The 27,176-nt window shown below is 35.5% G+C and overlaps 1 protein-coding gene across 3 annotated transcripts in view; it reads right to left on the bottom strand.

Moving 5' to 3' along the window:
- The window catches only part of FOXN2 (forkhead box N2), a 65,344-nt gene that overhangs the window by 37,211 nt on the left and 957 nt on the right, over window positions 1-27,176 (bottom strand). Inside the window, exon 1 of one of the 3 annotated variants that reach the window (XM_049651454.1) lies at window positions 26,484-26,910. The exons of the other annotated variants lie outside the window; for them this stretch is intronic. The gene's annotated coding sequence lies outside the window, so the exon portion shown is untranslated. Of the gene's footprint in view, window positions 1-26,483; window positions 26,911-27,176 lie in introns of those variants that run through there. 3 annotated transcript variants of the gene reach the window in all.

Raw genomic sequence — 27,176 nt, 5'->3', positions numbered from 1 at the left:
GCAAATTACACATTTGTATTAAGACTCCAAATCTTCTACGTTTCAGGAAAAAATTGCGTATCTTTAGCGAAGAATTTAAAAGTGGAGTTCAAACAAGCCCATTACAATCACTCTGCAACCTCTGCCTAAAGGTTCACTGTGTAAGGCCATGGCAGGATCTCAAGAAGAGGGCTCAGGATTAAAAGGTATAATTTTTTCACATTGTACAGTTCATGCATTTCTCAAAGATAACTAATAGATATCTGTATGTTTCCATGTTATGTTCAATATTACAGTGATATTCTACTCTGGAACAAGAAAAATAAAACTCCATATTGGAATTCTTGGATCATTTCCCAAAAGGTTAGAGGAGAGCACTTTTTTTAGGTCAGTATTAACAATGGTCTGAGAGAAAAGGCTTGACAGAGCCTAGAGAAGGGAAATTAAGGTACAGAATTTTGAGTATTACCCTGGTATTAGGGGTGCTATACTGATAGCTCTTTTGCCCAAAATAACTAAGAAACCTCCTAAATACAAAATGTTAGTTATTATCATACAGCTTTTTTTGACATTTGTCCATGTTTTTAATTGACTGTATCACAGACTAGGCAAACAAAAACATTTTTTTTCATAGTTTTACCATGTTAGGATCCCTAAATATTATTTTAGCCCTTTATGTTCTTTAAACATCATGTAAAACTTAATTGTACTGAAACTTGTTCCCCCCACCACCAAATTCATTAACCTTATAGCAGCAGTAATTCATTTTTACAGATGACTGGTATTCTACTTTATGAATATACCAAAATTTATTATACTCTTGAGGACAATTATTTATGTTTGAGGCTATTACAAGTAGCATTGCTATGGATATCCTTGTTCACATCTCCTGGAATACAACTGCCAAGAACTTTTCTGTGGTACACAACTAAAAGCAGAATATATTGAGTAGAATTATTGGGTTACAGAATATTCTTCTCTTCAACTTTCACTGGTCACGACAAATTGCTACCAGCAAGGTAGGTGTACTCTGTTTGCTCCAAACACCCATTAAAAATTTTTTTTGCCAACCTGATGACTATGAAATTTCATCTCCTTGTGTTTTAATTTGCATTTCCCAGATTAATAATGGAAGCTGAAAATGCAGGTATTCCTCGCTTTTCAAAATTCTTATTCCACCACTTTGATTCTACAAAAGACCTACATTAGTACCTGTCAAAGAGGACTTTCGCTTTTAGGAAAAGGCAAAAAGTGAAAACAGCATTCAGTGTTTGTTTTGAAGTGTGCATTAGAGAGATGGCCTACACCTCCAGCATGGAGAGTGGTACTGGCAAGCTGCTTCCCTAGGGGAAGGAACTATACTTAGCACCTCAGCATCAAGCTGCCATAGCTTTGAACTGTACCTGTGGGCTTCTGTGCTTTCTCTGGATTTATTTTGTGCATCCCTTGGCAATATGTGTCCTAAGGCATCAAAAAAGCCTACGAGAGGTTATTTTTGGGGTTTAGGAATGTTCAAAATTTTTCCATATAAATTAATGGTAATTGCTTCTTCACTTTACACCATTTTGGCTTCCTTTCTTATAACTGTTGTACTTGGTAGCAAGAGAAACCTGTATGTAAGAAACTTCTACTAATTGTCTAACTCATTTATACTGTTTGTACACTAATCCTTATGTGTGATGCAAATATCTTTCCTTAGTAGATGGTTTGTCTTTTTAGTCTATTTATTAGTTGTCTATGAATGAAAAAGTTCTTACTTTAATATGGTAGAATTTATTAACCCTTTCCTTTATGGTTACTGTTTCTCATTTAAGAACTCCTTCCCTACATTAAATTCATGTAAGTTTTATCCTATATTGTCTTCTAAAAGTTTTATAGTTTTTGCCTTTCACATTTAAGTCTTCAATTCACCCAAAATGTATCTCTGTATTTTTATTCAATTTCAACTTTTACATATGGATACACAATTGTTCCAAGTATCATTTATTAAAAATTTTATCCTCCTTGTTGGGGGAACCAATCTGGCATTGGCATCCCTGAACATTTTTACTGGATATGTGGAGAATGAAAGGTCTTAAGTGGGCCATTTCTCAGGGTTTGTGTTTGCTACAAGCACACTTGACGGATGACCTAACATCTCCCAAAGAGCAGTTCAAATTCTACTAACATTTCTTCTTTCATTCATGAGTTATTTAGAAGATTGTTTCTTAACTGCCATCTGATTTTTTTCTCTTACTGATTTCTAACTTAAATGGACTTTAGGATACTAATCCTTTGAAATTTGTTGAAACTCGTTTGGCCCAGTATGTGGTTGATTTTTATAATGATTTGGCTGATGTTTCCAGTGATTAGATGAAAGAGATGTCCACTGGATTAAGCTTGTTAATTACTTGTTAAAATTTTCTATATTTGTACCAATTGGGGTGGTGGGGGGCTGCTTTCTTTATCAAATACAAAGGAAGATATATTACAATATCCCATTATGCTGGTGAAATTACTCCATTTTTCCTGGTAGTTCTGTTAATTTAGCTTTTTTTTGTGGTTACAGTTATTAATTAGTTGCATACAAATTTAAAGCTTCTATTATTCTTGCAAAAATGAAACATTTACCATTTCACATCAATTCTTTTCCTTTAGTAATTCTACTAGTTTTTACATCTATTTCAAATGATATGCCAGCTTTCTTTCCACTAGTATTACCTGGTATATCTTTTTCCATCATTTTACTTCCAACATTTTTTTCCTTTTGTTTCCTTGTAGTCTGTTTTAAACCCCACAGAGCTGAACATTTTAAATATAAAGTGTAGATATACTTGTATTTACTTCTAACACCTTATTTAGTGTTCTCTAGGTTTCTCTCTCTTTTTTTTTGCTTTATTTTTTTCCCTGGTTCTACTTTTTACCATCTATTAGTTTGGAAGTTATATATTTATTTCTATTACTAAATTGTTACCTTAAAATTTTTACCATGAACACTTACCAAAATCCAAAGTCACCTTTAATTTTCTTCTGAGTAATAAAAAGATCTTTTGAATACTAGCTTTAATCACCTCCTCCTGGTTTATAAAATAACTGGTATTTAGTAAGTAACTAAAATAACTGATACTTTAGTTCTAGTTTTTATTATTTATAGTCAATAATACTGATAAATTATATTACTTATAATTTTTATTAATTTACCCATATACTTAACACTCTCTTTGATTATTCCTTCCTGAATCTCATACTTGCTACGACCATTTTCCTTTTATGTAAAAAGTGGTCTGCTTTTGAACTTTCATATTTTATTTATCTGAGCATGTCTTTATTTTGTCCTTGTTTAAGAATTCTAGGTCATAGTTGTTAGATTTATTTAAACTGAGTATATCATTTCATGGCCTTCTACTTCCATTATTATTATTGAAACCTGATATTCCTTTAAAGGTGTTCTGTTTTCTCTTAAAAATTTGCCCTTTATTAACCTCTTCTATATTTTCCATTTTCTTATCTCTCTGTTGCATCCTGGATTTCTTCAGATGTATATCTTTCATTGTATCAATTTTTCTTCAATGGGATCTCCTTACTCTAATCTATCTTTTGAATTTTAATTTCAATTACTACATATTTTTATTTCTAGAGCTAGTGATTCTTTACAAAATGTTTGCTCTTTTCCTCATTTAACCTGTCATTGAACACATTAAATGTACTAATTTTATATTTTACATCCAATAATTCCAAGCTGTGAGCTACTAACAAGTCTGATTCTGCCTATTTTATATTATACTTTGTTTCCTTAGACGGTTTGTAAATTTTTATTAAAAGCCACTCATTTTCATTAGAACTTCATCAAAAGCAACTCTTTGATGATGATGACTTGTGTTGCTTCTGTCCAATTCCTGGGAACAGTAACAATACAGTACCATTTAAAATTCTTAGCTTGAGATTTAGTGTGCATTCAGGCTGCAAACCCGTGTGATAGCTAGTTTGTGGTTACCAAATTTTCAGTAGAGATATTATTTTCCTGTTAGCATCAACACTCTAGAAAATAATTTTCTTTGTCGTCTCTAACGACACGAAGGGAAAGAATCCCTAGACCACTTTTGCATTTGGAGGGTATAGCCCTTTGGGGCTCCACAGTAATGGAGAAAACTGTTTCCTCCCAGGTGTTTTAACTTGGCTGGATCCGGCTTTGCTTCCACAAGGGTAAGAAAACATAAAGTCACTTGATTTGGTAAATACCCTCAAGGCAATAGCCAACTTCAGCACTCAGCTTACCTCACTAGGTTTCCAATTAGTGCTCAGTCTAAAAATTCTTTACTTTTGTGCCAGAGCACCGATGCATTTTAGCCAGCATTTTAAGTTGTCAGCAGAAAGGCTGGTCCCCCTGGACTTACTTTGCCCCCAACCTTATTTTGCCATGCCAAGGTCCCCAACCTTACTTTGCCATGCTGTTGGAAACAGATGTTTATATTAGTTCCTGATGGCAATATCACTAACCTACATTATCCTGTATCTTAGAGCACTGCTTTAAATTCCTTCTGCCTCAACACACTTGAAGAATCTGACTCACTCTTCTATCAATAAGAATTGCTCACTGTGACAGTGATTCCCTTCTAGAAGTAAGTAGAAGACATTTCCCAGGAGGTGGAAGGTAGTTATCAAAAATTGTGCACGGTTTTTTTTTTTTTTTTTTGGAGGGTGGTTCTTCTCATCCCTTTTAAAAATCATATTCTTTAAAGACAGGATGGAGTGCCTAGGTAGCTCAGTTGGTTGATCATCTGACTCTTGATTCTGGCTCAGGTCATGATCACATGGCTGTGGGATTGAGCTCCATGTTGGCCTCTGTGCTGAGTGTGGAGCCTACTTGGGATTCTTTCTCTCTCCCTCTGCCCCTCTCCCCTAGTCACACACACTTCTCTCTCTAAAAAATAAAAATAAGTAAAAAATAAAAATAAAGATAGGAAAGATATCTTAACCCTTTAACTATGATTCAGGTTCATCATTATAAACAGACTTGGTAAAGAATATTTATAGGGCTGTTCAAGTACATAGGACTATTTGCCACTTTATCAGTGTTTCTCAAATCAAGGTGTCCGATGGATATATTCCAGGGGCCCAAAGTTTTGCAAATTTTCATTCTGTGCTTTTATTTCAGAGTATAAAAATGTATTTTAATCATTTTCAAAGGGAAAAATGAAAGACTTATTTAAAAAAAACTACTTCAGGAAATGATGTCAGTGATTCTTAAAATAGGATCTATAATTTTTTCTTTAAGGGATCCATGTATTACTCAATTTGAGAAACACTGCTCCACGCTAAAAGGCTTCACCTTGCTATGCTTGAGTTACTAGATTAATCTTCTTAGTTCTATATCCTCATTCTCATTTGTACTACACACACTGTACCTGATTGATCTCTTATCTAAAATCCTTGAGGGCAGATATATTTGAGAATTCAGAATATTTTGGAGTTTAGAAAGGAACTACAATGCAAATATGATATGTTGTATGATGTGTCAGTGAGGTCTGAGGCAGTACCCCATAACAAACATGTGGATATTTCTGTAGCAAAATGCAGATTCACATTGAGAGTAAATAAAGACTATCAATAGTCTTACATCAGTTCACATCATGTTTTGCTACTAAATGGGCCAAGAGAAAACTTTGGTTTTCAAAGCATTTTGGATTTCCTAAATCACTAACATGGAATTATAGTACCATTGTCAACTATAGACTAGAAAGCCAAAATATTCTTTTTAATTTAATTTTTTTTTTTTTAACATTTATTCATTTTTGAGAGACAGAGAGAACAAAACATGAGCAGGGGAGGGGCACAGAGAGGGAGACAGAATCCAAAGCAGGTTCCAGGCTCTGAGCTGTCAGCACAGAACCTGACGCGGGGCTCGAACTCACTGACTGCAAGATCATGACCTGAGCCAAAGTCAGACACTCAACCGACTGAGCCACCCAGGCGCCCCCAAAATATTTTTATTACAATTTCATATAAGATCACAGTAAGATCAATAAGTGTAAAGAGTTCACCATAAAGTGCATGAATTTAATGTATAAACTTTGTAATTTTTCCCCCAACTATTTAAGAGTCACTTTTTTTTTTTTTCAACGTTTTTTTATTTATTTTTGGGACAGAGAGAGACAGAGCATGAACGGGGGAGGGGCAGAGAGAGAGGGAGACACAGAATCGGAAACAGGCTCCAGGCTCCGAGCCATCAGCCCAGAGCCTGACGCGGGGCTCGAACTCATGGACCGCGAGATCGTGACCTGGCTGAAGTCGGACGCTTAACCGACTGCGCCACCCAGGCGCCCCTAAGAGTCACTTTTTGTCTATTTGTGGTTTAATAGTTGAGGATACAAAATAAGTAACTTCCTGTTAACAGGAAATATATATATTATGAATTGTAAAATGTCAGAAGTACCTAATCATATATAGGAATTTAAATACATTCCAAAGCTAATGCATTAGCTATACTGGATTATAATTACAAGATCTCTACATCTAGCAATGTGGATAAAACGAAGAGAAAGAGAACTGTAAGATACATGGTATTCAGAATAACCTCTCCTGGTCCTTTTTGAAGAAGTTTCAAAAAGGAAAACAAAAACAAAACAAAACAAAACCCTTTTACTCCTACTATATTCACAGCTCTGTTGCCATAGTTGTTCACTATTTTATCATAGAATCTAACAACCATGGCACAAGTGTGAAATGAAAGACTTCTTCCTTGAGAAAGGAATTAATACATGTAATATTAGGAGATATTTAACCAAAACTTGAGGTGGCAGCATATCTGAAGTTAAAATTGTGAAGGATAAGCAATTTCATATTCTAAAAAAATAGTAAAATCTAAATCACTATATTATTCTTGATATTATAATCACATCTGGCAGTAAAGCAGAGTTAAGAGCATAAGCTGTGAAGAGATACTGTCTTGGTTCAAATCCCAGCTCTGTCACTCGATAGGATACAAATCACATGAAAATATAAAAAGAATATAAAAGAGAACATATTTTATATATAAAATATAAAAAAGAGAATATAAAACATACAAACATGTAAGTACACAATGAATACTAGCTACAGAGATGGTAAGTATTGTTACTGTTGTTAATTTTTTAAATTATTATTAGTTTTCTTTCTAGGGTAGATTTATAAATGGTACTCTTTCAAATACAAAAAAATAGGGTACAAAATCAGTAACAATACTTTATGTTTTGAAATTTGGAAATAAAAAAAAAACATGCTAATATTACAGAGGGATCTCCTTTATGACCAATAACACTCACTGGACTTCTCAGAAGAGTGCTGCAATAAGTTTCATCATGTTCTTTTGCGACTTTCACTTCCTTATTCTATTTGTATCCTTGCACTTCATATGTTATATCAGTATTTTACCAACTGTGCTACATGACAAAACTCTTCTTCAAATCTTTCTAGTTTAAATAATCTAAAAGATCCTAAACTATGTAAACTTTTAGAACACTTCAGTATTTTGTTATTAATGGCCTCCAAAAACTCTTAAGTTCCTTTAGTAACAGCTCTGCCTGATGCTAACATTTTCACACACCAAAAAAAGAATTAAAAAATAATAATAACTACACTACCTCTGAAGTAAAAAAAAAAAAAAAAAAAAAGAAAAAGTTGAGTTTTCACTAGTAATGATGTTCTCAAAACAAAATGAAAAAAATAGTAGTGGCAAATATGCTATAATCAAAGCAAAACAGAAATATAAATATCTACATATATAGTACATTCATTTGTATCCAACTACTTCAGAATCTACTATCCTGTTACAGAATTCTTATCAAGTTAAAATATTCAAAATAATCTCTTCTTTAAAGATTATTACTTATAGAATTATGATTTTAGCATATTTATAATCCTTTAAAAATATGGGTTCATAAAAAGTGGGTTCATGAATATATTTACTCAAACCCCCCCCAAAATCAATCTCGCAGTCCAGCAATTCTCATGCATATGAAAGTTTTTTAGTGTATACTTTAGTAATACAGATCTACAACAAATAAGGAATAATTGCAGTTAATTCAGTTCTATTAATGATGTGCTTAATACTTCTAAAAAAGTGCTTTTCTTTTTTTTTTTTTAAGTTTTATTTATTTATTTTGGGGGACAGGGTGAGGAAAGACAGACAGGCAGAGGGAGAGAATCCCAAACAGGCTCCATGCTGTGAGCATGGAGCCAGATGCAGGGTTCCATTTCACTAACTGTGAGATCATGACCTGAGCCAAAATCAAGAGTCAGAAGCTTAATCTGCCACCGACAGCCCAAAAGTGCTTTTCAATTATATTATTGAATCTCCTCATGTTACATTTTTCGATTTTAATTTTTTATTTTATATATACTATAGTTCTTCAAGCCCTAAATCTAAGAAACTATTTGCAAAATAATTTATTAATTATTAAGATTTATTTTTAATCCATTATGTTACCTAGGAATTCTCATTAGGAAATAAAGAAAAGCACCAAAATATACTCAGATCAAAATAAAATATGATAGTCAATTCTTGATATCCCAAAGCAAATGTATTCTGATTTTTTTCCTTGCACCCCCCCCCAGCTAATCATTGAATATTTCTTTTCCTAGCATATTTCCTAGATTTATTCAACAGCATAGTAAGATTATAACAAGATCAACATAAAATATTTTAGCAGTTTACAAATACTAATTACTTTCTAAATCTCAAGAGTTTCTCATTTTAAAAAAAGGAAAACCCAAAAAGGGTAATGAGGAAAATCAATTTTGCTATTAAAAGCTTTTACTCTACTAGAGTGAGAAGGGGAACCATGCCATCTGTTAACTGGGAAGAAGATGAAACCAACACTTGAGCAATTGTACAGAGAGAAACCCTGATGAAGACTTGCAGTCAGTCCTATGCTTAAAACAAGGGATGATTAACCTTGAACAATCCAGCAGCTTCTGGCCTACAGATAAAGTTGTTTCTCACCATTTTCACTCTTCTAGTCTAGCTTCCTACTTAAAATCAGTCTCATTATAAACACTTTAAACATGTGAATTCATAAGGCATGTGGCAAATGAATATCATTTTTAAGTTATACTTAATTAAATGCATAATTTCTAATTCTCTTTTTACATGGCCTTAAATACATTTGGAAACTTTATTATTATTGACTTGCCTTCTTTCTTCCAACCAGTAACTTAATGTCATCAGTAAATCTAACACTCTTGCAAATGTCAAAAGAGCAATCAAAGAGTAGGCCCCATCTTAGATCTGTGGCTTTCTCATCCAATCACTTTAAAGTAACAATATAAAAAAATATTTGATTTGAGCTAAGACAACAACCCTAGCAAAGGGAAATAAAAACAAATCTACCACAGAAATACGCCATAGCATAGAATACAAAATGTTTGTGATTTTATTAGCATGTCCTGGCAATGACCTCAATTTTTCACTGTAACTTAAACTTTGTCTCTGATGAAGATAAATACATAAAAAAAAGTTTGATTCCATTTCCTTTTCCTTTCACCTCCAATGTCCTTGGGAGTAAACTACTGCCATTAATTAATTGTAGTAAAATAACTTTTCTCAATGTTGTAAGTCATACCATTATATTTCCTGGATTTATTCAACAGTATAATAAGACTATAATAAGCTCAATATAAACTATTTTAGCAGCTTACGGATACTAATTATTTCCTAAATCCTAAGAGTTCTTCATTTTTTAAAAAAGGAAAACAATTTTATTCCTGTTCATTTATCACATTGGGAGCAAAAATTAAGTGTAACATTTATTGAGCACATACTATTTGAGCACATGTAACAAATAACAAACACTAGAATTTTAATGACATTCCATGAACTCAAAATACCTGATAACATTGGTAACCCTCAGGTAAGAAAAAAATTAGACATATAAAAGGAAGGAACTCACAATCCTTCCTATTAAATAATAAAACCTTCATTTTGAATAAGATTCTCTATTATAAATACTGTCCATCCCATAAAATCCAATACTGAGATTAAAAGGTAGATTAAAATACCAAATGTACTGCAAAAAAGATGTGTGTTTGATTATAATGCTACATGATGTCATGTATCCAGGACAACTGAAGCATTATGGTCTCTCAGGGATAAAACTGCCTCTTGGTCATAGATTTAGGTGACACAGCATGTGATCCATTGTCTCTACACAAAAAATGTGTGCAGCTGCATTTTCCAGTCAAGAAAGAGCAGGAAGGGGGGAGGAGGGGGTTGGATACAGAATACAAAAGGGTCAAAGATTTGTCTCATAGGGAAACTGTTTTTCAAATAGGGGTAAAAAAATAAAATTGAGTGGAGGAAAAGACCTTCCTCCAACTCATGCAGAAAGGAGAAAACACTAAAATCTGGGGGAACAAATTCTGTTGTAACCTTCCACTGAATCCACTCTTCTTCCCTAACTTGCCCAGGTACACAGTGTAATCCATGGTTTAAATACAATTTCTATCTAAATAATTTTATGCTATTTGTACTCAGTATATAAAATTGTCCTACACATTGTTGCAGTACTTGTCTCTTAAAGTGTCTGTTGTTCATCAGTTTCTTGGGGAAGTTAAAATGAAGCAATTGCTTTATAAGAAAAAAACACACACACACACAACTCATTTGCTTCTAACCAATAAAAAAATCTGGTATTTTCCATATAAAGACCAAACATTTTTCTTTAAAAAATGAATGCTAGTACCTAACCCTACCTTTCACACACAGAAATGCTGATCCAAAAAGCAGTACCACAAAAGATCTAAATTCAGTGAAAATTGTTTTCTCTGATAAGGAAAATGGCTGGTTCTCGTAAACATTTTTTTAAAAAGTTGATAACATGGGGCGCCTGGGTGGCTCAGTCGGTTGAGCATCCGGCTTTGGCTCAGGTCATGATTTCACGGGTTCCTAGGTTTGAGCCCCGTGTTGGGCTCTGTGCTGACAACTCAGAGCCTGGAGCCCGCTTTGGATTCTGTGTCTCCCTCTCTCTCTGCCCCTCCCTCACTCACACTGTCTCTCTCAAAAATAAATAAAATGTAAAAAAAAAGTTGATAACAAAATGACATGAAAAACTTCTATTACTATCTAAAACATACCACTAATTTAATTTACATGTTACTGAATATGATAGGGAAATTTAAAAATGCAGTACTAGCTCTTAGAGTAAATCTAGCTTAGAAAACCCATCTTTTCTCAACCTTTGGTACTACAATCAATGTGGTGTCCAAAGGAAAATATGTTAAAGGCTGGAAAACACTAACAACACAGAAATAAAAAAATAAAAGTAATCACTAAAGGAGGGAAATATCCTTGCCATACAGAATTAGAAGTAATATCACCTATGTTACAAACTATATAGTGACCAGTTAGCCAAACAGCACTTTGGTTCTTTGACAGTCCTGTACTGACAGCACTGAAAAAGTAACGTTGACAGGAACAAAGTTACAGAAACCTGAAAGTCAACAGATCTAATGTCCTAAGGGACCAGGGTAAATTTGGTTGGCATTTGAATACAAACAGCAAATATACTGTCATCAAAATTTACTTATGTAGAAATGATTTTCAATGCCTCAGCCATGCAATAAATCTACTACAGCCAATTAAATGGTTCCACTGAAAATAAGCATTTTTTAAAAGTACATCCATGATCAAAAATAAATTTAATAAAGGCAGAAAATATCTTATCTTACTAATAGCCCCTTATGTCAAATTTGGAAAGCAAAACTTAGGACTCTATACCTAATAAATTTAATATACTGATTTGAAAAATTTTTTTTAATGTTTTATTTTATTTTTGAGAGAGAAAGAAAGTGAGGGAGGGGCCGAGAGAGAGAGAGAGAGGGAGGCACAGAATCTAAAGCAGGCTCCAGGCTCTGAGTTGCCAGCACAGAGCCTGACGCGGGGCTTGAACCCACAAACGTGATATCATGACCTGAGCCGAAGTTGGACGCTCAACTGACTGAGCCACCCAGGGGCCCCTAATATACTGATTTGATAGGTCATTCTAAAAACAACACAAAAGTATGATTAATTAAAAGTAAGTACAATTTTTTTTTTAATGTTTATTTATTTTTGAGAGAGAGAGAGAGAGAGAGAGAGAGAGAGCGAGCATGAGCAGGGGAGGGGCAGAGAGAGAGGGAGACACAGAATCTGAAGCAGGCTCCAGCGCTGCAAGTGCTGATGCTCAGAGCCTGACTCGGGGCTCGAACTGTGAGATCATGACCTGAGCTGAAGTCTGACTCAATCAACTGAGCCACTCAGGGGCCCCTAGAAGTAAGTACATTTTAAGTAAGACTCAACTAACCCTCTGGGGCACCTGGATGGCACCTGGGCTCACTGCTGTCAGTGCAGAGCCTGCTTGGGATCCTTTGTCCCTCCTCTCTACCCCTTCCCTGCTTGTACTCTCTCAAAAATAAATTTAAACAAGGTTAACAAAAGACTCAACTAACCCTATGTGTAATTACTGAAATAAAATATATTTATGCTAAAAATTATTAAAGATATCTATGTTATTAAATAGACTATCTCCAGGACATTTTAGAAAGTAACACTTAACCTAATAAACATTCAAGTTCCTAAATAAGCTTACATGAAATATAACCTAAATTCTTAACAGCAAAATCAACTGTAGCTATACATAGCTAAGAAATCTAGATGTCACTACTAGTAGATAGGATCAGCCACTGAATGGATGTTAGTTCCATTTGATAATACAGAGAATATTGACAGCAAAGTGGCTGCTTTTCTTCTTGGAGGCAGATCAGTGTTTGCGGTGGTGGTGGTGTGTGTGTGTGTGTGTGTGTGTGTTTGTTTTGACCTGTTGCATTTGGCTTGTGAGATATTCAAATAGAATGGTCATTTGGGATATATGTGATCTCAAGTTCAGAAGAGAGGTCTGGTCTGGGGATAGATTTTGGAGAAATAGTGAAATCTGCCCATCTTTCTCCACCTTCATAGTCACGACAGTAGTGTGGAGCAATATTTCATTTCTCATCTAGGTCACTATAAAAGTAATCTATATGAATGGTACCCCTCATAACTGTGTTCTGCACAAACATATGCAGTGGCTCTGACAATATGTTTTTATTTTATTTTTGTTTTATTTTAGAAAGAGAGAGCTCGAGTGAGGGAGAGGGGCAAAGGGAGAGAGAGAATCTCCAGCAGGTTCCATGCCCAGTGCAGAGCCCTACAAGGGCGGGGGGGGGGCTCAATCCCACAATCATGACTTGAGTCAAAATCAAGAGTCAGACACTCAACTGATTGAGCCACCCAGGCATCCAGACAATAGCCTTATAATTAGTCTCCCTGCATCTATGCCTGATCCTCTCTTAGTTTGCTCTCTACAATACAGAGTAATCTTATAAAATGCAAATCTGACAAGGTCTCTTTCTTGCTTTATCCATCAATGGGGCTCTTAAATCCAAATGCAAAGTCCTTTACATGGTATATAAGATCTGGCATGACAGCCCCTATCTAACTTCTTTAACCACATCTTTAGCCACTCTTTCCCTGGTTCTCCCCACTTTAGATGTCTAAATAGGCCATGCTTTCTCCTCCCTCAGGACCTTTACAAACGTTACTTCCTTTGCCTGATATACTCTTCATTTCACCTAGTCCTGGCTGCTATTTATCATTCACAGTTCAGCTTTAAAATCTTAAGGGAGGGGCGCCTGGGTGGTTCAGGCAGTTTGAGCATTCTAGCCTCAGACTCTTGATTTTGGCTCAGGTCATGATCTCACAGTTGGGAGATGGGAGTTCCATGTTGGGCTCCGTGCTGGGCATGGAGCATGCTTGGGATTCTCTTCCCCTCCCAGCCCCCCCACCCCCACTGCATACGTGCTCTCATAAAATAAAATGAAATGAAATGAAATGAAATGAAATGAAATGAAATAAAATAAAATAAAATTATAAGGGAAACCTTCTCCACATCCCAAACTAGAGGGGGCCTTAAGTTCTGTCTTTCCATAATATCCTATACTTTTTGATAACATTTATCTTGAGATGGCTTAATACATATCTTTCCTAACTGACTGAAAGCTGCATAATGGCAGAGCTGGTTGTCTGTTTTGTTTAATGCTCAAATATTTGTTGTCTGTCAGATCTGGGTTCTAGCTTTGCAACCACTTAACTTGGACATCTATAAAATGAGACGGTTGGATTTTTGTTCTATACTAATCTAAATGTTATTAAAAATGGAAATTCAAGTATTACTAGCTTTCCTGTAGATACATACATGGTAAGGCCTATATATATATCCTACCCATATGTATACTTCCTATGTGTGTTTGTATAAATCACGTACACATGATTTATGTAAATGAAAGCTAATACTTTCTTATATAAAAACATTTACTGAATGTTTATGATACCAGGAATTGTTTTAAACTTCACAACAACTCTACCAGGCAGATTAGTGTCCATTTTATATACAGAAACATATAAAGAGAGATAAAAGGTATGTCCATAATCACAAACTCTGAAGGGAGTATGGCTCCAGAGCTCACACTCTTCACTACTTCACTAGCTGCCACCCTGCCCAGACTGCTCCATTAACTACAAAAGATTTTTTAAAAAGTACATACTGTCATCAATATATCTGACTCAATATCTACACCCTCAAGCTTATTCTTCTCTCCTGGAAGTTAGTCCAAACTAGACTATTCCTGCCCAAATACTTTCTGTGCATTTCTCTATTTAGATTATTGCTTCAGCTATTCTAACACCTGGATTGTCTAGCTTCCCTAACACCATTCAGCCAAAACCCCAATGACAATTCCTCCATGTAATTACCACCTGAACTACTTTTAAAGATGTTTATCTCTCCTATGTTCCAACTGCATTTATTCCTCCTTTTTTTTTTTTACTATGGTTATTTCTGTCAGTAGCTCAAAGCAAACAACAGAAATGAAACCACTTTATAAACACTAAAGTTCTATACCTTATAAAGGACTTAAGGCTAAAACAAACAAACAAGCCCAAAAAGAATAGAAAACAATGGGCACAACAACCGTAAGTAATTTAAGCAAGTATAACCTGGCTGTCACTTGCTGCCAACTACATTAGACATGCAAAGCCCAAATTATACCATATTATTAATTTTTTTCAACTAAACAAAGGAGATATTTTTATCAAACTATATGGAACAAAAATTTAAAAGGTGAAATATATATTCATTAAAAAATATTTACTGAGCAATCGACATTCAAGCACAGAAAACAATGCGAGATACCATGTTTTCCATTCTGCTTTGCGAGCCTTTCATTTAAATTTTAGTTCTCCGCTTAGGAAGTATTTGCAAAACAGTATCAGAAAACTTTTTAAGCATTACTTATTTTAATTCCATCTGAACAACATGCTATTTTGAGGTAGTAAATGAAGGAAGTCTATAGTAAAACTATTTATATGAAGCACTGCTAACAGAAAAGTTTACAAAAACAAATAGAGATAATGAGTTTATTAACAGTAATGATACACCATTAGTAAACTTCCATTGTAACTAAAAAATTCGCCTCACCTAATCCCACTCCTTGGGGAAAGTTGGTTCCTAATCTCTGTGTTTCCACAGTACTCTTGAATCTATGTCTATAAGGGTATGTCTCACATTGTAATTATTTACTTACACACATCTGATTCCTAATGTACATTAAGCATTTGCTAATTATTAAATGAGTATCTTCAGCTTGCACAAATTATTTAAATCTTTTTGTTCTTCTAAACATCAAGGAATATCCCATTAAGCTTTCTGATTATTTCATATTTCTGAATTACTATCTTTATATAAAGGAACATCAACAAATAAGTTCTCAAAACTAACCATTTTTTTCTCCATAACATAAGAACGCCCTAGGTACAAATAATGTAGGTTAGCTTTTAAATGTTGGAAAGAGCTAAAGCATTAAATGTCAGCACTAACACTTGTGTATTTGCAACAGAAAGATAGCCTCATGACCCTTTCACAATTTCCCAAAGGATCTTTAAGACACTTTTAAATGCTCTCTCAACTAAGAAGAAATAATCAGGGCAAAACAACAGGTTCAGAGTGCTATGACACGTAAAATCAGTGGACAGCATCACGTGGCAACAATTTTAGAAGTTAAGTTTTTTGCCAAAATTTTAGGGGGGTAAAATATATAACCACTCCCGAAATTACAATTATCAGGAAGAGGATTATGGAAAATGGCAGCTGTGGTGGCAGCAAATTTTTAAGTCCTTCTGAATCTTTACATAAAACACAGAGCAACTAGAGAGCAAACCCAAAAACCATGGGTAACTTTTACAAGAAAACTATTTGATAGTCTCACCACAAACCCTATAATACAAAAGACTGAAACAAACCACCAACAGCCCCAACCTTCTTTCCCCCCACTCTGCTCCCAATCTGTTTTCTACTGGTGTCTAAGTGAAAGAAAGCAGAGGGAAGCAATGAAGTGTCTGAGGAACTTGAGAACAGAAGCACAAAATAGCCAAAAGGTATTCAGTGGCAAGCACTGAGAGACAATTTGTGAGAAGCTAAAATTACTCTAGCATTGAGTAGGTGCAAGTGGTTCACAGTAAGGCCTATAGGCCTACAGCAGTCTAGTCCCCTTAGGTTATTTGAAACTGACACTTGGGGCTGTCTTCCAAGACAGACCTCACCCTTAAGAGAAAGTCCTGGGAATGAAAACAAAATTGAGCAGGTTAAGGACAAACAAGATAAAGAAAAGAGAAGGTCCAAATAGAAGTGTCAGAGCAGAACAGAGCCAGGAAATCTCAGAAAGCCGTCTACCATTCTTTTTAACGATGCACAAAAACAATAAAAGAGAACTCTGAAGTTAGAAGAACTAAGCCTCCTCCTAAAAGTTCAAGAAAACTATTTTCATATAAAGAAACAAGTCAAAGTATTGAGGTTGAATATCATACAAAGTTACAATAAGAAAAAAGAAACAGGAAAATAGTTAAACTCAGAAGCAAGGGAGAGGGGGGAAATGGGAGTTGTTCAATGGATATAAAGTTTCCATTATGCAACATGAATAAGTCCTAGAGATCTGTTGTACAACATAGTGCCTCCAGTTAACAATATTGTATTGTACACTTAAAAATTTTTTAACAGGGCAGATCTCATGTTAAGTGTACTTACCATACCACACACAAAAAGTAATAAATAAAAGAAAAAAGGGAATAAAATAACATCCTACAGACAATGAAAGCATGCGAGAGATGCTCACAGAAGAGATAAAAATGAGCTTCTATTTCAAAATGAACTTAAAAAATTATGTAAGACAGGAAAGAAAAAATATATATCAAAATTTAAAAAGCTCAGGAAAAAATGACAAAATTCAGGAAAGAATCCGAAATAAAAGGGAAAAATCATTTCAGGAATGAAGACTTAAGTTCAAGAAATATAAGAAAAAATAAACATAAAAGATAAAGTCTTAAGAAAAACAGAAGGTGAAAAGAAAAAAAAAATCAAAAAGAAGGAAGGGTGCATGCAAGCTTAAGTATAGTGTCTAGGGAAACATAGTAATAAAACAAAAAAGAAATTCAATTAAGCAGTTTCCAAAAAAATCAGGTTATTAGTTATTTTTTGAAGGAAAGGAGCTATGTTTGGGAAAAGGCATACATGGAAGGGCTTCTAAGGTAGCTGGCAAAATTCTCTCCCTTCACCTGGAAGATGGTTACATGGGTGTCGGTCTCATAATTCACTAAATTACACATTTGTTTTCTCTTCTACATTTTATTTTACAGTAAAAAAAGGAATTTAGGAAAATCAAAAACCACAGATACTAATTTAAAACTACTTCTACATATCAATGGAAAACAGTAACAAAAAGCTTTTGGAATAATCTTCAAACCAACGTAATAGAATTATGCGGCAAACCGAGAGACCAATTTTCCCACAATATTTCGTCCTTATATTTGGCAAACAGGATGATGAATTAAAAGTCTACTATCTTAAGGGCACCTGGGTGGCCCAATCCATTAAGCATCCGACTCTTGATTTCAGCTGAGGTGATGATCTCATGATTTGTGCAATAGAACCTTGTCTCTGGCTCTGCACTGACAGCACCAGAGCCTGTTTAAGGTTCTTTATCTCCCTCACTCTCTGCCCCTCCCCCTGCTCCTGCCTTCTCTCTGTCTCCCTCTCTCTCAAAACAAATAAACATTAGAAAAATATAAAACTCTATCTTATTATAAAGTACCTACCTGTTCTGTTTCTCGCATACTTTAAAACGTATTTGACACTTACTGATTCTTAGAATAAACTGCAATATTTAAAATGCATAAAAGATTTTTTTCAGTAGAGATACTCTAAAACTGCCAAGAAAATTCATCTTTGTGACAAATATGGTAGTCTTCAAAATAAATATAATTAAATTCAACAAGCACTTATCCAGCACATATTTTCTATGAGGTATTTACACTTTAGACTGAAGAGATAATTAACAACTATAATAGAAAGCTATATATAGTAAATGTTTTGAGAAAGGTACAAGGTACTGCAGGTTCGGAAGAAAAAAAGGGCATTTCACCTGCCCTATTGCATTAAAATTCTAACCACACCCTTCTCATATTCCTTCAATCTGTATTCTCCAGTATGGCAGAACGATCTTTCAAACACCAAAACCCCCTTTAAAAACTCTTTACAAAGTACAGTACAGTACATAGGCAATTTAAATGCCTTACAAGGACAAGGTAGACAACAAGTGGGTGAAGCTGGTTTGATGTAAGACAACAAAGAATGATGGAAACTACCAGCAAGAAGGAAGCTACTCACAAGCTTTAGGCAATTACCACCATGTAGGAACATGAAGCCAATGTTGCTATAATGTTCAATTTTTTCAAGAGATGACAGAACTCTAGTCATTTCATGTGAAATGTACCAATATTTAAATGTTGGCAAATAATTCAAAATTAAAAAAAAAAAATCAAACCAAACCAAAAAAACCCCACAAGCCAAACAAAAAAACAGCTGTAGGTAAAGTTTGCCAATTCTGCCTTCAGAAATGTGCCTGATATTAATATTCCAGTAGCTGGCTCCTGAGTGTCCTCAGAACTGAAAAAAGACTGTCTTCCTAATTCAAAGCAAAGGGAACAACTTTCTCTCTTATAAAGTTTTTCTCTTAAAATTTTTGGCCCTGCTACCATTAGTATGCTAGCAAAAGCCAGCAGTTGACAAAACACAAGAAAAAAATAGAAAAGTAACATTTATTTGATAGTCACCTCAAAGTTGCTTAACCAATTTTTGGTTGTTATTGTTTTTATGAACAGTTATGTTCATGGTCACCATTTTACACTACATACAGTTATATGGTCAAATTTTCTATTGCTAAAACTGTTTCTAGATTATATGATACAATCAAATGTATCCATGTATTTTTTGTTCTTTAACAAAAGAACACCGTGAGACTCCAGAAAACCATTGGCCTAGTAAGCTCCCTGAAAAATCTGGCTCCTGTGTGGCACTACTGTGTGCCACTATGTTCTTTCACTCCTTTCGGTTTTTAGATGAATTTAAGGCTCTCTACCCCATTTGTTAGAACTGCTCAGAGTCAGTAAAGCCTTAGTAGTAGTAGTCAGAAGGGACTTCCTTGAATTACTTTTTTTCCCATCCTGCTTGCTTAGCATCCTATATAGAACCCTATTATAGAACTTACTTGCTATTTATGACTTTTGTAGAGATCCATGATATACATATATAACTGAAACAAAGTGAAATCATACTTTTACACTTAACCACATATAACACACTGAAATTTTCTATTCAATTTTTTATTTAAAAAATATTTTTAATGTTTATTTATTTTTGAGAGAAAGAGCGTGAGTGGGGGAGGAGCAGAGAGAGAGGGAGACACAGAATCCAAAGCAGGCTCCAGGCTCTGAGCTGTCAGCACAGAGCCTGACACGGGGCTTGAACCCACAAGCTGTAAGATCATGACCTGAGCAGAAGTCAGATGCTCAACTTACCGAGCCACCCAGGTACCTCTTCTATTCAATCTTTTAAAAGAAATGCTGATTACAATTTACCACATAGGTTCTATCATCCACTTAAGAAATACTGCACTAGAATATAAATCCTTGCAAGCAGCACTCAATACATTCATTTTTATGCTGTAGTACAGACCACTTAGTAAGCAAATATTTAAATAAAAGAATAAATATAGCAGCACCCTGTACTAGAAAAGTCAAAGAGCAAGGCAGACCCATCAGCCAACAAACTTCTATATATACAACCTCTGACAAATGACTTAACCTCCTTGAATCCCAAGGGGTTAACACCATTTACTTAACTCATTATAACAATAAAGTAGTAGCACTGCTGCCACAGATTAGGCATTCTATAAATTAGGCATCAAATGAGGGAAGATGGTCTGGAAATATCAGTTTCTTCCCCCTACCATGTATTTTCCCCTACTCCTTCCAGGAGACAAATCAAGATTCAAGTGTCTCATCCTGGCAAATACCCATTTCTTAAAGACTTCAGGTCACAGTACAAAGAGTATGCATTTTGAAAATTTTAACGATTTGGTTTCAAATACCTAGCACTGCATTTACATAACTTCTCATTATCTTTCTCTATCAATAAGAATAAAATACTTCCTGTAGGGTTAAGAGGAATTAATACATATTATACTCTATATATCATATAACTACATGTCCAGTATAATACCATGCCAGAATATAGTAGGTGATCAATAAAAGATAGTGATTATTGCTAGGACTACTACTGAATGTTGTTCAATCAGCATACAACAGGTAGCATTTAAACTGAACTTTTAAGGATGGAGGAGCTGGACAAAGGCGTGGGACAAAAAAAGGAACAGCAAAATCTTAACTTACAAGAAATCTCTTCTTTTTCTGTTATTTCCTCTTTTAAGATAAAGAAACAAACCATAAGGATGTAAGTTTATCAATTTCCTCAATTCTCTACCTCTAAGGTTATGAATAAAACTCAAAAGTACTATGTTAACTCTGTCTCAAAATTCTAACTTAAGGGGCGCCTGGGTGGCTCAATTGGTTAAGCCTCTGACTTCAGCTCAGGTCATGATCTCGTGGTTCGTAAGTTCAAGCCCCACACCGGGCTCTCTGCTCTCAGCACAGAGCCTGCTTCAAATCCTGTCTCCCTCTCTCTCTGCTCCTCTCCCATTCTCTCTCTAAAAAACAAAAAATAAACATGAAAAAAATTCTAACTTAAATATTAAATTATGCTCAGTGGGCTGTAAAATATAGTGTGAAAGGTATAAATGTATTAAATACATTTTAGAAAAAATTTCAGTTAAGAGTTCAAAGTAAGAGCACTTTGTAGTTAACCTAGTTAACTAGAAAAAAATAACTAAAATGTTCATTCAAGAAGACTTTAAACAAAAATTTTATTGTCCAATAAAATTGACACTGTTTTATTAATAATATTCTCAATAACATTCCCAATGTTACAATGGCATCACTCTTCCACTAAGTACACAGTGTCTTCCCTCCAACAAAGTTCATCATCACTTTCAAAACTTTAATGTTTATTTTCTTCAACTGCATTTTCTTTTCCATAAATAAATAATTATAGCCTCTCACAAAGAGGAGAGCACAGGGTCTGTTCTTTTCCCAGTATGTTTTCCCCAATATATCTTTCAGACCACTTCTAAGTGGCAAAAACACCAAGTAACTATTAAAGTACAATCAAGAAGCCAAGAATTTTCTGGGGCGCCTGGGTGGCTCAGTGGGTTAAGCACCCAATTGTTGATTTCAGCTCAGGCCATGATCTTTCAGTTTGTGAGTTCCAGCCTTGTCTTCAGCTCTGCTCAGACGGTGCAGAGCCTGCTTGGGATTCTCTCTCTCTGCCCCTCCCCTGTGTATGCACGTCTCTCAAAATAAATATTTAAAGAAAAAAAAAAAAGCCAAGAATTTTCTTATACAACCTGTAGACTTAATAGGATCTGAGGATAATTAATGGTAATTAAACTATCCTGGCAATTTAACAGGAATACATCTATTTGGGGAGAATCAAAGTAATTTTTTGTTATCTGTGTTGGTACAAAAGGCAGTTAACCTTTATGATAATAAGCATATCTTCTACATGACTACTTAAGTAAAGAGATTTATTTAGCCTTTTAGGCCATAGTAATATTATGTTTATAACTTTCAGTGAAACCAAGATCTATGTGAGGGGATAAATTCCATTTTACATTTATAACAGGCAGATTCTAGGAAAGTAGAATTCTCTTGCTCACCACTATATTCTTAGCACATAAATACAGTAGATGCTCAATAAATATCTATCCAACTTTAAATATTTATAGAAAAGCAAATTAGGTTGAGGGAAATAAAAAAATATATGAATCAAAATTAGGTTAAGGCTTTGAGCATGGGATATGCTTTGTAACTTGCTTTCAAAGAGTAGAGTATGGAAGGAAAGGGGGTGGAAACCTGGCAAACAAAGCCCTCAAAGAGTGATCAAGATTATCATCAATTTTATCATATTGTTATTATGTGCCCTTAGAGTAATGTGATGAGAATGGCACTTCACCTCTGTTGTCTTCCTCCCTAAAACCTATATGACTCCAGTCTAATCATTAAGAATCATTTATCCCCTCACATATTAGGCAAATCTCAACCGAGGGACATTCTCTAATATCTCTGACTAGTAGTCCCGAAAACTGTCACAGTCATCAAAAACAAGAAAAGTTTGAGAATTTGCAATTCTGTAATAGAAAAAGAACACTAGGGAAAAACTAGTGAAATCTGAAGAAAGTGCGTAGTTCTTAGAAATGTAGCAATTTCGTTTCCTTAGTTATATAAGCAGTTCACAATAATGAAAACTGAGTGAGGTATACTCTGTGTACTACCTTGCAACTTTTCTGTAAATGTAAAACTATTCTAAAACAAAAAGGTTACTTAAATGAAAACAGAGTAAGGAAAATAAGGAATACAAGAATCAAAATCCCTTGGAAACAAATGATGATAAACCTTCTTTTCGTCCCTCTATGTTTGGTAGTAAGACAAAGATAGTATTCTCCTATAGTGGAAATAAAGTTATTAATAAACAATACTGTAGACATTGTACAAGTCTATAGTATTAATTATGAAGTTACATATAATCAAAGCAAATCCCTTTGAATTTTAGTTTCCCGAAGTATCATTCTTCATCCTCAACATTTCATTAACTCTGTGACAAAAATTCATAACATTTGCTGTCACTTCTATATTGAAGTGATTATCCCACATCTTTAATCTTTAGTCACTAAAGGTCATATTCCCCTTGCTTTCTCCCACGCATCTTACACTCAGCTAAACTCACCATCTTCTTGATGATGCTTCCCTTCCAAACTTCCCTTTCAAAGTTATTAATTTTTTTTCAGTAGATCTCTCTCCTTCCCATGCCTCCCATTCCCGCAGTTAATAATTACTATTAACACTGCTGTCAAATGAACCTTCCTCAATAAGGATTTTATTATATTCCTAGGTTCAAATGTCATCTCTTTTTTTTGTACTAAACCATATTTAAATTCAGAAGTGATACCTTTAAGGCCATCCATAATTGGTTATGTTTTTGTACCCTTCACTTGTAAAGATCTTTCCGTCCATCTTTCTACCTCATTCCGTAAGTCTTGCCTTTCCTTTATTCAGAAAATAATTCAATACTCACAAAGCATATCACATATACACAGGAAAATAAGACTCTTCTGGGTGGTCAAAGACTTTATAATTTTCTTAGGGTGATAAAACCTAAAAAGATGAGGGGTGCCTGGGTGGCTCAGTCAGTTAAGTGACTGACTTCGGCTCAGGTCATGATCTCATGGTCTGTGAGTTCGAGCTCCGCATCAGGCTATGAGCTGACAGCTCAGAGCCTGGAGCCTGCTTCAGATTTTGTGTCCCCGCTCTCTCTCTGCCCCTCTCCGGCTCATGCTCTGCCTCGTTCTGTCTCTCAAAAATAAATAAATGTGAAAAAAAATTAAAAAAAAAAAAAACCTAAAAAAATGACTAAAAAAGAACATTGGAGGGACACCTGGGTGGCTCAGCTCAGGATCTCACAATCTCACATTTTGTAAGATCAAGCCCTGCATCACACTCTGCGCACATAGTGGAGAGCCTACCTGGGATTCTCTCTCTTTTCTTCTCTCTCTCTCTCAAAATAAATAAATAAACATTAAAAAAAAAAAAAAAAGAACATAGGAATCTTATTCAAAGCTGTATCCTTAGTTCCTATAACATGAAAAGGGCTCAAAAAGTGTTTTTTTAAATTTTTTCTTAATGTTTATTTATTTTTGAGACAGAGAGAGACAGAGCATGAATGGGGGAGGGTCAGAGAGAGAGGGAGACACAGAATCTGAAACAGGACCAGGCTCTGAGCTGTCAGCACAGTGCCCGACACAGGGCTTGAACTCAGGGACTGCGAGATCATGACCTGAGTCGAAGTCAGACGCTTAACCGACTGAGCCACCCAGGCGCCCCCCAAAAAGTATTTATTAAGTGAAAACAAGGCAGCATAGAATGCTACAGCCAAAAGAATTACATGCTATTCAAAAAGGTAAAGAATTTTCAGTTGGGGAGGTGAAGGCAGGTCTAAAATTCTATGATTCTAAGGCTCTCAGGGCAGTCGAGACTCAAGCCTGAGTATTTCTTCAGCGGTTAAGATGTGTGCAGGTATATTTCCAACAGAAAAATGCTACACCAGCAAAGATAAGTAAAATTGTTATACCACATTGAAGTAGTGAATAAAGAACAGTTCCTGAAGGTTAGTGGAAGATAAGATGGGATTAAACAAGGACCAAAGTTTGAAAAGCCCTGAGAAGAAATTTGGTATTCATACTTGACCTAAGGGTAACACAATTCATGTTTGACATGAGAGTGATACAATTTTCAGAAAGATTAACCCAATGGGAGTAACATGTTAAACTTTAGAAATCAAGAGCCTTATTTCTTGAAGAAGCCTCCCCTAACTACTTAAACCCTCTAGGTTCCTTCTCCTTTTAAGCCTTATACCACTTGCCTGCAGTATACAATTTAACTCCTAATTACATCTTCTCACACAGTAAATTCTTAAATTTTCACTGGTGTTAATCTAGTCTCTTCAATCAAAGAATAAGGATCAAATCAAAGATCTCCATTTCTTCCTAAGAAATCAGCAAAGCATTAGGCCCTTAAAACTTTATTTTTGGAGGACTTTTTGCATTTATGTAAAACCTACTTACAAAAAAGACAACAATCTAAAAGTGACACACACACACACACACACACACACACACACACACAATGATAGCTAAGCAATAAGCTACCATAAGAACAAGTCCTGTTTGGATGGCACTTCTTAAAGTTTCATTCAATAGATCCCATAACTAATAATGTCGTTATCTTACAGCATATGTTTTCAGTGCTTCCTGTTTTATATAGGCATTTCATCACCACATTTACTTTTCTTTCTCAACTAAGCATTGCTTTCAGTGGTCAGCACATAATAGTCATTTCTCAATCTCATTATCTTTTTGGCACTGAAGTCTTTCCAATCTTTTTATCTATTAACTTCATTGATTGAGAACCATTGTTATGACATAATTAAATTCTAATAAATAGTGCTGCTATAACTTCTCTACATAATTCTTTTACACATTTTAAATGCTTCCTGTGGTTTAGCAATATTCAAGTAAAACTGATTCAAATAAAAACATATGTTACAGGAATAATTCAAATCCACCAAAGCATTCACAAAATGATGTTAGTATCCATGGACTACACTTAAATTCTAAAATTTTCCAAATTCTCCAAAAGTTTGGATTTTTAAATGTTCAACCTTTTGACCCTTTACTTTCATATATTCTCAAAATTAAATTTCACTCCTTAAAATCTGTTCATGTTAACATTCACGTTAAGCGTTCATACTTTTCCAAAAAGAGCTAAGAAAGTACACATACGAGTACTTATTTCATCCCTAACAAGTATTTTCACTCATAATTTATCAAACGAGTACTTATTTCATCCCTAAACAAGTATTTTCACTCATAATTTATCTATATCCTTTCAGGTCACATTTTTATATAAAAAGAAAAAAATAAGACTTTCTAAAACTCAAAAAGAAATATTCCAGAATGTGATTATTTCTGATTGCTTTAGAACCTGTCACTAATGGTTCTTAAATACAAACGATGTTTTTCCAGAGTTGGGAAACTCCATAATGTGCTATTCTATTCCCCACCACTCCTTCATTGGTACCTAACACTGCTGAGATTTTACAGATGAATCATCAAACAGCAGAGGAAGGCAAAAACGTCAATATATACCCTACAAGGACTTCAAGGAAACAGAGATAAGTCTTACAATTCGGATGGAACAGAGATAGACGAGATAGACGTGAACAGTTCAGCTTTTTCCACTTCCTCATCTCAGAAAACACAAAAATAAATGTGGATGCAAGGCTACAGCACGATTACAAAGCCCCTGCCTACCAGTGAAGCCACAGACCTAGTGGCGCTAGGGCACTCTATTACAGTCAGCCGGCCACGTGGCTGTCACAATCAGAAGGAAGACAGGAGAAACAGCACAAACTAACCTGGAAATAAATAACCGCCCTCCGCCTCGGAGTTGGGGTAGAAGAAAGACCGTGCCGTTTTTTTGCACGCTAAGACTTTTTTCCTGTAAGGTGAAAACGGAGTACAGGGGCTGCTTTTAAGGAGACTTTAAAGCAGAAATCAGGTCCAAGAAGACCCCGAGAGTGGTACCCCATTGAATTCGCTACTCTCACTCCCGCGAGCTAAGGTGGAAACAGGCATTCTGCAAAGGGGTAAAAGGGGCGGAGTTGAGTAAGAGTGGAGGATGAAGGACTACTCACAGGGGCCTCCTTCCCCTGACTGCCCCCGTCCTCCGGGGTTTTCAGACTCGCCGCTGCTTTGGTGGGGCGAACCCAGAAGGCTGAAGAGCCTCGCACAGGCCCTCAGTACCTCTCACCCACCCCACCCCCCTCCCCGACAAAAGACACAAGGACAGAGATAACCACGGGCCCGAGAGAAGCAGCCAAAAGGAAGTGTCCATATTGCAGCGCTGAAAACCCTAGAACTCCCACCCCACCAAGACAGCCTCCTCGAGAGGCCCCCAGGGCGCCCGCTGGAGGAGGGGCCAGAGAGTGCCGGGGTCGGCCACCCCTACATCCGGGACCCGCCCCTGTCCCCCGAACGCCCGGCAATCCTGGGGCTTGAAGTTCACTCCAGGCAGCGTCAGGCGCCTCCCTGGGCACTACTTGGCTGGG

Source organism: Panthera uncia (assembly GCF_023721935.1).
Source record: "Panthera uncia isolate 11264 chromosome A3 unlocalized genomic scaffold, Puncia_PCG_1.0 HiC_scaffold_11, whole genome shotgun sequence".
NCBI classification, from domain to species: domain Eukaryota; kingdom Metazoa; phylum Chordata; class Mammalia; order Carnivora; family Felidae; genus Panthera; species Panthera uncia.
The sequence above is the reverse complement of the archived record's forward strand: the minus strand, read 5'-3'. Positions and strand labels throughout refer to the sequence as shown.